This window comes from Octodon degus, unplaced genomic scaffold (genome assembly GCF_000260255.1).
Source record: "Octodon degus isolate 3935 unplaced genomic scaffold, OctDeg1.0 scaffold00274, whole genome shotgun sequence".
In the NCBI taxonomy this organism is placed as follows: Eukaryota; Metazoa; Chordata; class Mammalia; order Rodentia; family Octodontidae; genus Octodon; species Octodon degus.
The window spans coordinates 147,458-157,845 of NW_004524850.1; the positions used below are offsets into that span (position 1 = coordinate 147,458).

General features: G+C 48.1%; 2 protein-coding genes and 1 pseudogene across 2 annotated transcripts in view; 1 reads left to right on the top strand and 2 right to left on the bottom strand.

Moving 5' to 3' along the window:
- The window catches only part of LOC101593052 (zinc finger protein 669-like), a 118,751-nt gene that overhangs the window by 67,388 nt on the left and 40,975 nt on the right, over window positions 1–10,388 (top strand). The gene's annotated exons all lie outside the window — the stretch shown is intronic.
- The window catches only part of LOC111814148 (zinc finger protein 709-like), a 51,293-nt gene that overhangs the window by 38,828 nt on the left and 2,077 nt on the right, over window positions 1–10,388 (bottom strand).
- Window positions 279–1,239, bottom strand: LOC111814149 (annotated as a pseudogene).

Sequence of the window (10,388 nt, forward strand, 5' to 3'; positions counted from 1 at the left end):
TTCAGCAGGCTGAGAGATTTGCTGAGTTCAAGGGTAGCCTGAGCTACATAGTGAGTTAAAGACCAGCCTGAATTACAGAGCCAGACAGTATCTTAAAAACCAAAAGAAATATACAAACAGAAGCAATTTATTTACAAAAATTACAATTACAAACAGTACAAACTGTTCTGTTTCTGCAACAGAAGCCAAGAGATTTCACTTTCAAATATGACACACATTCAGTAATCTACTGCCCTATTCTAAAAAAATAATTCTCGGAAGCCCATTAATGGTATGTGTAGGGGTCATGTCCCTCAAATCTTCTTTCCAGAACTATGCACAAATACATCATAACAGGAACAGAACTAAATACTCTTTCTTTCCAAAAGTAAATTCTGACTAATCCCCTAACATTTGCCTGGTGGATTAAAACTAAAACCATGACTTGGGGCTTTAAAAGGGAAGTCCATTTTGACTTCTCATGAGCTGCGCAATTCCATCACAGCCAGTATTTACATGGCTGGTCCTTACGCCTCTGCATAAGGCGTCTATCTCCTTGCTACTATATAAGAAACAGAGTTCTGTACTCTTCGGTTCTGCAAGCTGTCTCACATGCTTTTAATCAGAGTCACTACTACTGCTTGAGGAGTCCGTTGACATAACCTCTACGTCATCTTCATTTTCCTTATTATGCCCAGGAGGTTCCAACAAAAAGTCGTTACTGTGGTTTGGTGGTAACATGTTCATTGACATATCATTTGATTGCCATGGATACTGTGGAGCAAGCACATCTGGTAGTCTACCAGCAGCAAGGGCATCCCCTGGTAAATGACCATTCACACCATTTGTGGAAGGATTGTTCATCTGACCCAACAATCCACTTCTCATCTCTAAATCAGCTGGGTATGGTCTTCGTGGGTCTCCTGGAACCCAGGTCAGTGGGGCACAAACAGCATTACTTGCACTAATTCGATGAGCATACTTAATTATTTCTTCAGAGGAGATAGCACCTTTTCTTGCTTTTTCTATTGACTTCAGTTTCTCTTTTGCTTGATAAACAGCAGTTGCCTGGTTTTCCTCCCCAGCCTGTGACAGCTTTTGGTTTCTTGAAATTGCCAGCATTTCTATAAGTTCCCTTGACAAGACCTCCAGATCTTCAAGTGCAGACAACAGCTGCTCCCGCGTACTGTTACTGCCTGCCGATGCCGAGCTGCCTCCTAGCCGCTCCTTCTCCTTCTCACCACTGGAAGAAGCCGCCATGCTTCCCAGGGACCAGCAACCGTCGCTCCCTGATCATTTTTCTTGACATGTTTCAGGAAGCTATCACGACTTTTTGAGTGTTTAATATGCTTGATATGCACATTAATCCTCTTGGCAAGTATCTTGCCCTTAACTTGCTTGTTTACAACAATGCCAACAGCAAGCTGTTGTAGACTCTTCCCGTTTTGCCATGGTAACATGTGTGAGGCATTCCTTTTTGCACAGTACCCATTCCCTTGATGTCTACAGTTTCACCCTTTTTTGTAGATTTGCATGTATGTAGCCAAAGGAACAGCCGCATGTTTTCTAAAAGGCCTGGAAAATATATACCGGGTTCCCTTCCTCTTGCCCTTTGTGTTAGTCATTTTGGCAAATTACTGGAAGATGGCAGTTCTGGCCGAAAGGCAAGAAAATTATCATTTATCAAATATGTTATTGTGACAAGAAATTTTCCTTCAATTACAAAATATAAATATTATGTGGATTGTCATAAGGAAGCAGCACAGGCGCCAGGAGGGCAGCTCCCGCCTCCAGCCCGCGCCCTTCTCTCCAGGCGGCGTTGCAGACCCGGCCTCAGCGCTCAGTCTGCCAGAGCTGCGCGGCAGAGCACGCTCACGCTGTTCCCAGCACAGCACGCTATTCCCACGCACAGCACGCTGTTCCCACGCACAGCTGGGGCTTTCAGACAGGGTCCCACGAGTGCTTCGGGCAGGGCTTGAGCCAACTGCACAGCCAGGGCGGCCTCCAAGCGGTCCTGGAGCTGCTGCCTGAGTCACAGGCGCTGGGAGCCCGCAGGGGTGGCAGCAGGACAGGGGAAAATACACTATGAAATCAGTTTCCATAGGAAGTCATGAAATGAATGTGGGATCAACTAAAGATTTGGGGCTATGACATCAGTGTTTGAGAAAAATACTTCCATTACATATTTAGCATTTAACAAATACATGTAGTGGAAACATTATCAAAAGCATGATCAATTAATGAAACAGGATTCAATATATTAGAAAAGATAATCAAGAAGGAGTAACCAGAAGGAGGCAATAGGAAAACACAAAATGAAAATGAGACCAAGCGGAGGGAAACGGGTTTATTGGTGGCTCCACAATCCCCGTGTCATACTCCAAACCTGCTGGCCACCTCGCTAGATCTGCTTCCTTAGCCTCCTGCAGGGCTGCAGGACAGATGGAGGCCACTGCACCTTTGTTAAACATGGTACTGTAAAAAGTATATAGTGAACAATAGAAGTATCATTTAATAAATTTTAGGGAGTGGGAATATTGTGAGAAATTTATAAATGTTACAAAAAGAACCAGCAAGATAGTTGAGCAGACTGAGCCCCTGCTTAGGCAACCACGGGGACCAGGGCTCAACCTCTGGCAGCATGTGCTGCACCGGCCCGCCCCAGGCTGCGCTGAGCCAGCCATAAAGACCGGGCGTGCTGGCGCACGCCTATAACCCCAGTTCTAGAGAGGCTGAAGGCAAGGGAATCACTGAGTGTGAGCTGTGTAGGGAGACCCTGTAACAACCAAGTACACTAAAAAAAAAAAAAATTTAAAACAATCACAAAAGGCCACACAAGAGGCAGATGTGGAAGAAGGAAATATTAGTAATCAACTAAAGTGACAATCAGAAAAATTCCTATCACAAACTCATCTCCCAGTGGTGTTTCAATTGATTTATTGAACCTTTTCAAATATTAATCAGGATGCCATTTGCATATGTACCAATTTCCCAGGACAAACACATTTATTCTGTAGAGAAAACATACAATTATGAACATTGCAATAAAAGTCATATACTCATCAGGACAAAGCTTCAATTTTTGTTATAAGAAATGAGTAACAAATCTCTGCAGCTTATGTCACCAGGTGAATGCAATCTCTACCTAACTCTAAAGAACATGTTTATAACCTACATGTTTGTAAGTAAAGGAAAATAAAGGCCCATTACGTGCATGCAAGCTGGTTTCAAATCCAGCGTAAAATATCACCTGGCAAAGCACAAGGGCTGTACTAGAACTCGGCGTCTCACCTCTGCGTGTAGCGGGTGGAGCCAGGGCTGCCCCGGCTGCTTGACCCCCGAGGTTCAATCTGAGAGCCACACACAGGAACAGCGGTGTGTGATTGTGGAGTCTGTCCATCTCATCCAAGGGTGGTTTAGCATACAACCGTGGGAGACTCGTCACACACACACATACTAAAAACTGATTATATTTTGGTGTAAATACTTTCTAAAACTTTTTTATATATAACATATATATATAATTTACTATTACTATTATTATTTGGGGTTTCTTTGGCCTTGCCCACAGAGATTGGAGATTTTTATTCTCACCCACTGAACACTCCTCCAGACCTGGCTCTGGTGGGCCCAAAGCTTGGCTCCAGCTCTGCCTACCACCACTCCCTCAGAGGCTGGGGAGCCCACCTGCCCAGCCCCAGGTGCCACTCACCCTTGACTGTATATGGGCATGTGTGGCCCCTCAGCCAAGCCCAGCCTGGTGTCCCAGGCTCAGGGCGGGCTGGGACTGGTGGCCCATCTATGGCCATGTGCCCTGCTGGATGCCAGGGCCCCAGAGGGGATGGGAGTGACCTTTCCATGGGGCCTGGGACCACCTTCTGTGACCGGGGGCCTCTCTTAACGACGATAAAGTACTGCCCACGGGCTCAGGGAGCAGCACCCCAACAGCCAGAGTGCAGCCCCACGCGGTGGCAGGCTCACCACAGCCCCACCATAGCAGTCGGGAGCGGGCACCGCCTGGCCACGCAGTGGGGAGGGTGACCTGGCCCCACGTGCCCACACCAGCCCACAGGCTGATGCCTTTCAGACCCAGAGGACGGGTGCTTGGGGTTCACAGGACAAGGGCAACATGCCCCCACCTGGCAGCCACTTGGGGCAGAGGCACAGGGACACAGCCAAGACCTGCAGAGGACAGTGGGGCTGGAAGGTCAGGGCATACACAGTCCAGTCCCACACCACAGCTCTTCCAACCCACAAGCCCTGGGCCCAGCACCTGGCTGAGATCACACTGTCCACTGGCCACCCTGCCACCCTTCTGGGGTGATTGGCCCCCAACCCAGAGCTCAGAACTATTCTCCTTCAAGGAATAAAGCGGGCTTCTGCTGTGGGAGCACAGAGATTTGGAGAGTTTTTGTCAAAAGTCACAAGCCCCTCGCGGGTGGTGCCCCCACTAGCATGCCCTGGCCACCCAACCCTGCACCCCCAGTGTGGCCTGGACACCGCGAACCCTCTTCAGGCTGTGTCCAGCTCATCCAGCCTGGGTGTGACGCCCAGGAGCTCCCTGGTCTCGAGAGGTGACAAGTGATAGCTGGTTCCACCTTCACTGCAAACTCCCCCAGCTGCTGCCTCCTCACCTCTCATTTCCCTCCCTTGGGCTCTGTCCGGGCACAAGGGACACAGGGGCACAGGGACACACGGGGCCCAAGGAATGCCCCCTGGGGACAATCAGACTACACCTAGGGGCTCTACAGACAGCAGGGGGCAGCACCAGCACCAGAGTGGCTCTAGGGCCCTTGGAAAGACTATTTCTTAAAGGTATTTGATGAAGAAAAACATCAATGTGATTAATAGCTTGATAAAGCACATATACCAGAAAATGAGCTAACAGTACAAACAATGCGGGCATGGTCCACGGATTATTTCAAAATCAGAACTAAGTTAAGGATATTCATTGTCTGCACCACGCTGTCACTGACACATAGATTCATGTGTTGCCACAGGGTTAGCATAGGCAAGATGGACAAAAGGCGACAGAAAGATTTAAATGCAAGAGATGAAACTATGCGTGAACAATCAGACAGTCAGGATGCACGTCTTGAAAATAATGACAAGGACACTGTTGCCAGAGGCTGGCTCAACCAGAAAAAGGTGTAGTGTCTCTCACCGTTTAGTTCATCGGAACTACACCAACAGCAGCAAGCCACATGATGCACGACCAGAACACACAGTCGAAGCTGGTGCAGCTCCCAGCCGCTGAGCTCGAGGTCAGGACATGAGAGCTGCAGAGGAGCCTGAGGGCTGTGGGGAAGGACCAGCACTCGGCAGCTAGCAGTGAAAACAGCAAACGCGTGTCTTATCAGGTGACCTGAAAGTGCCCCAAGGTCCCAATGCTGCGCGGCTACCGTGGACTTTTGAGAGATAAACGATACCACGAGGGCTCGCTCACTACACGATGGAACTTCCTTGACACTTTTGCAAATACTTCCCAACTGTGCCTCATAAAAAGTGGACCACGTGCACCCGGCGGGCCCCTCACTCGGCCTCCGCCGATGTCCCTCACCTAACAACACTGCCTCCTCACTGACCACTGGAGGGCAAGGACACCGTTCACACCTCGAAGTGACCTCACACTCCACAAAATTTTGGAATTCTTAAAACACTTGTGTACACTATTGCCAGAAAATTATTTAAAAGTCTGCAACCCGTGCAAAGAGCAACAGACACGGAAACAAGATCAGAGAAGATGATCTCGATATCCGGAGTGTCAGACAGGCTCAGATTCGGTGAGGCAGCATGCTCGGAATCTCAGGCTACACACTTGGTGCAACTGCAATTATGAGTAAAGGGACTGAAGGAACATCTACTAGATTCCTTCTGGAACCCAAAAGACCCGGTTGTATTCTTCAAATCTCAAATAAAAGAGTAAATAGAGATAATCTTTCCTACTATTTAGACAAGCTCTGTTCTTACAATCAATTACACCTGAAACTCGGACAACACATACATACACTAAATTTATAAGAAGTACAAGAGGGCCAAGGAGATGGCTCAGTAGAATAAATGCTTGCCTGGCAAGTGCAAGGGTCTGAGTTCAATCCCCGGCTGCCAGGCCCCCCACTCCCCCCAAAAAAAGTACCACCAAGAAATAAACTTGCTTTAAACAAATGAGATTTGAAGAGTTTAGCAGTACAAATCAAATGTAGAAAGCATTCTTTTATGGGGATAAATTGCTCATTGTATATGCTAAGTGAATATGATTTTTATACCACAAATATTCCAAAGCACACACTAGCTAGGCTCCAAAAATATATAAAATTTAAAAATAAAACATGAAAAAATACTCAGAAACTATAAAGGTGAGGAAACCTTCAAAAATAAACTTATAAACCCACAAATGTTAAGTTGGCTTTGAACACACAAACTCAAATAGAATTTCTGCTTAGAAAATAAAGTACACTAAGAAATCACCGTGTGAAAGGAAAAATTAATGGAAGACATGTTGACCTTCTGCAAACGACCAAGAACAAAAAGATTTCACCACAAAATTCCTCAAGACAAATATGAAAATATGGTAAAAGCAGATATTTTCTTTAAGAGCTTACACAGGAAATGAATAAAGAACGTACAAAATACAGGCATCCCCTTTTCATAGTGATGTAAAGCAGAGAATATGACCAGAGTGAGGGAGCTTTTTACCTGGCAGAAAAAAAAGTCAGAACAAAGCCAACAGACCTTCAAAAAAAATAAAACCCCAGTGCAGTGCCCCCATCCCACCGCACTCACAGGTTCCCTGCCAGACTGCTCTGTAGCTCCTGACCACCGCAGCATCCAGCCCCAGAGACCCTGGGCTGACCGTCAGCTTCCAGAAGGGACTCTGTGCAGAACTGAAGAAGTGCTTGCAGTGCTACAAGACTTGAAAGAAAAGCACCGAGACCACCCCACACACCCGCTCTCAGCACTCAGAGGGACGCTGAGGCAGGAGGCAGGAGGCAGGAGGCAGGAGGCAAGAGGACCTCGGAGAGCTGGAGACTCACCTGGGCTGTGAATGAGCTCAAGGCCAGCCAGAACTGCATCATGAAACCCAGCTCAAAAAGACCAAAGGGAAGGTGACACATTAAAAATAATGTACAGAATACACCCGATTAGTCAGACATCATTGCCCAGCCTTGTTTGCAGCTGCTCAGAACCCTCCTTGATCTGTATTTGGGGATACGTAGGGAGGACACAGACAAATTCATAACACAAGATAATAAAATGCTACATAGCTCACGAGTACCATGGAGTGCAGTTCTGTCCAGCTCGGTGTCCAGTTGCTGACAGGGCAGGGACGCCTGCCTGCTGTCCCCCATCATACGCACGTGCTGTAGCACACACCACGAGTGAGAGGAGGAAATCACAAGACCAAAAGATTTCCACTAGGCAATTCTTTCTGTTTTTCTCAGGGCTACAGATCTAGTTCAGGTCCTCAGGCATGTGAGCACAGAGGTCCCCAAATATTTACCCCATCGTGAGGCAGGCTTTCTCAGCTGTCCGGGCGGGGCCTGGAGGTGGGTGCATGCTCCTGCCTCAGCCTCCCAAGCAGCTGGACTACGGTGGGCACCACCAGGCCTCCCAGACTCCCCCCCCCGCACTGAAACTCTGGTAAGGCAGGATGATCAGAGAACCGTACACTTGAACTAGCAAAGCGTCCCGTGCCTGTCTGCTCCTCAGCGAGGGAGGCGGACACAGGATCCGAAGCCCTCTCCAGCCTGGGTGGCCGAATGCGTCCAAGCCTCAAAAATCAAAATGAGAACCAGGGCCTCTAGCTCACGCCGGATTCCTGTATTCAGTGCCCAGACAATGAAGAAACAAAGCCTTGAAATGTCTGTACCGAGAAGAAACCTCTTCCAATTTTACTTTGATGAGAACCCTAATTACTATTACTAGGCCTCTCAGACCAGTTTCATAATTTCCAGTTTTACGTCACAAATGACTAGGTGAACTGATCAGTAACCACAGAAGACATTCTGTATCTGCCACCCGGTTTCCCTCCGCTTAGGCCACAGACCTCCGACCCGCTCAAGGGCCAAGGCAGCACACAGCCCTTTAATTACTGCCACCCTGTGCATGCTAAGCCCTCAGCGAAGGAGGTCACTGCTGCAGCTGCGACCTCACCTGCCTCTCACAAGCCCTGCTCACCCATTTCATTTTTCCCCTTGGCTCCTCATTAAAAAAAAAAATCACTTTTCCTCCTGTTCTTGCTATGCCTGCAGACCCTTGCTCAGGTCATGGCTCTGCTCCAGCACTTGTGGTATATGGAGGCCCTAGCAGCCAACAGTTCAGGGCTCCATCAACATGCAGAAATATGCAGGAGACACTAGTGACTGCAGGGATCGCAGCTCTCGCCCCTTCATCCAGGGCCACTGTCACGCCCAGCTCCATCACATGCCCCAGTTCAATGTGGCTCTCCGTTTGGCTCAACACACAGCACTTTCAGAAAGTTGTCCTTAGCAGGAACCCTTTCTCTTCCCTTGGTGTTGAGAAAGAATCATCTGGCTTCACAAACAGGGCAAAGAAAGAAAACTTCCAGTACTTTTTGGCAAGGTAAAATTTCCTTCTGCAGAGGGAGCTAAGCCAGACACTGGCAAGAAAGGCAAGCCTTGTTCTGGTCTTGAAGCGCAGTCTGCACACCATTCGGGGTGTGGCCTCACAATCTAACCCAATTGGCTACTCTCATGAGGTCATGGTTGCCAGGCAGACTAAATTCTGTGGTCTGCAAAGTCTTTTGCGGCAAACTTTTACAAGTCAATAGCCAAGCACCTCTTGGTCTTAAGTATTCCAAAAGTTGTGAAACAAACACACGTACATTTTACAAAAAAAGCTGGTATTACAAAAATAAGGGGGCTTATAAACCGGACATATTTTAACTGTTTCCTTTGACAGAAAAATTTCCTTCACTGAACATTAGTACTACATTACCACCCCCACCATTTTCCTCAGCATCTAAGCTCTCTGGAATGCCTCATTTAAACAGACTGACTGTAAAGAACAGCTTCTTTACTGCTCATGATTAAGCCTCCTGGGCCAAGGAGATAACTTAGCAGAATGAGCATTTGCCTAGCAAGCGCAAGGGCCTGAATTCAATCCCCGGTTCCGAAAAAAAAAAAAAAAAGAGTAAGCCTCCTAGCCATGGAAAATGGCTAGATGTACTGTTGATAACAGGCCACACTGAGGAGAATTAAAATCCTAAGAGGCAGCAAACTATGGAGAGCACACCAAGAGAGAATGTCCTAGGGAAACGAGGACCACGGCCTTCCAGCCCACCAGGAGGTACAGTGACTCCTACCAAGCTCCCTAGTCTCCATGAACTTCAAGTGCAACCCACCACTGTTCTGTAAAATCTGTTTCCTTTCATCTCTACATGGTACGAAAACTGGTCTGAGAACTTGAGATTCCAGCAGTCACTAGTCACCTGTGATAGGTGGACATTAAATAATAGAGCAATTGTTGTGTTGTGCTTGTCTCTAATCAGCTCTGGACCAAGCAGCCCCCTGGAGACCCACTCAGAAGGCTTCCAAGAACCAGGGAGCTGTTCTTATTTCCGGCGAAAACCCTCCTAACTTAGGGGCAGCTGAGACCTACGGGAGGGCTGGACAAGGAGCCAGGCCCTCAGAGAAGCAGTGGGACACGGCCTGTGTCACAGGAGCAGCCGCACCGGCAGCCTGCAGCTTTGCACTGTGTCTGTGTAGCGACAGCCTGCTCCTTTAGGCTCTCCTCAGCAAGGGCACTGCCCCAAATGAAAGGTAAACTGGTTTGCTTTGAACTAGTTTGGCGCAGCCGACTATACCCAGCCCTCCAGCAAGACCAATGTCCAATCACACAGTGACCTTTGGGTAGGGTACAAACGGGCCCCCAGCACATCAAACAGGACTGCCCCCCAGGTTTGTCCTCACTCAACTCTGAGTGTCCCCACGCCACTCCTGGGGTGGCTTTGTACCACTTCTTGCAACACCAACAATAGGATTTTGCTTTGCATTGATCTTCTTTGACTGTTCTGAGAGACAAACCCAGCAAGAGTGACGCCGGAGACCCAAGACCATGAAGACCCCTTAGGAACCCGAGACCCTCTTTTGTGTTCAGGAGTCACTCCCCAGGGTCCTGAGATCTGTGATGGTTTTTTCTTTTAATCATTGTTAGTAGTGGACTCACATAAATAACAACGAAGCTAACTTTTGGATTACTGAGAGTGCAACGCAGGAGCTCACTGCACGCTTGCGAAGCTCTCCCATCGAGCCACGTCACCTGCAATGGTAAGCCTTCCGTGGAATTCTCGCGGGCCTTATCACCAGAGATCATGAGGCGGGCAATGCGGGAAAACATTGGAAACCCGGGAATTCACTGTGAATACACCAGGCAGAGGTCTGAGGAGG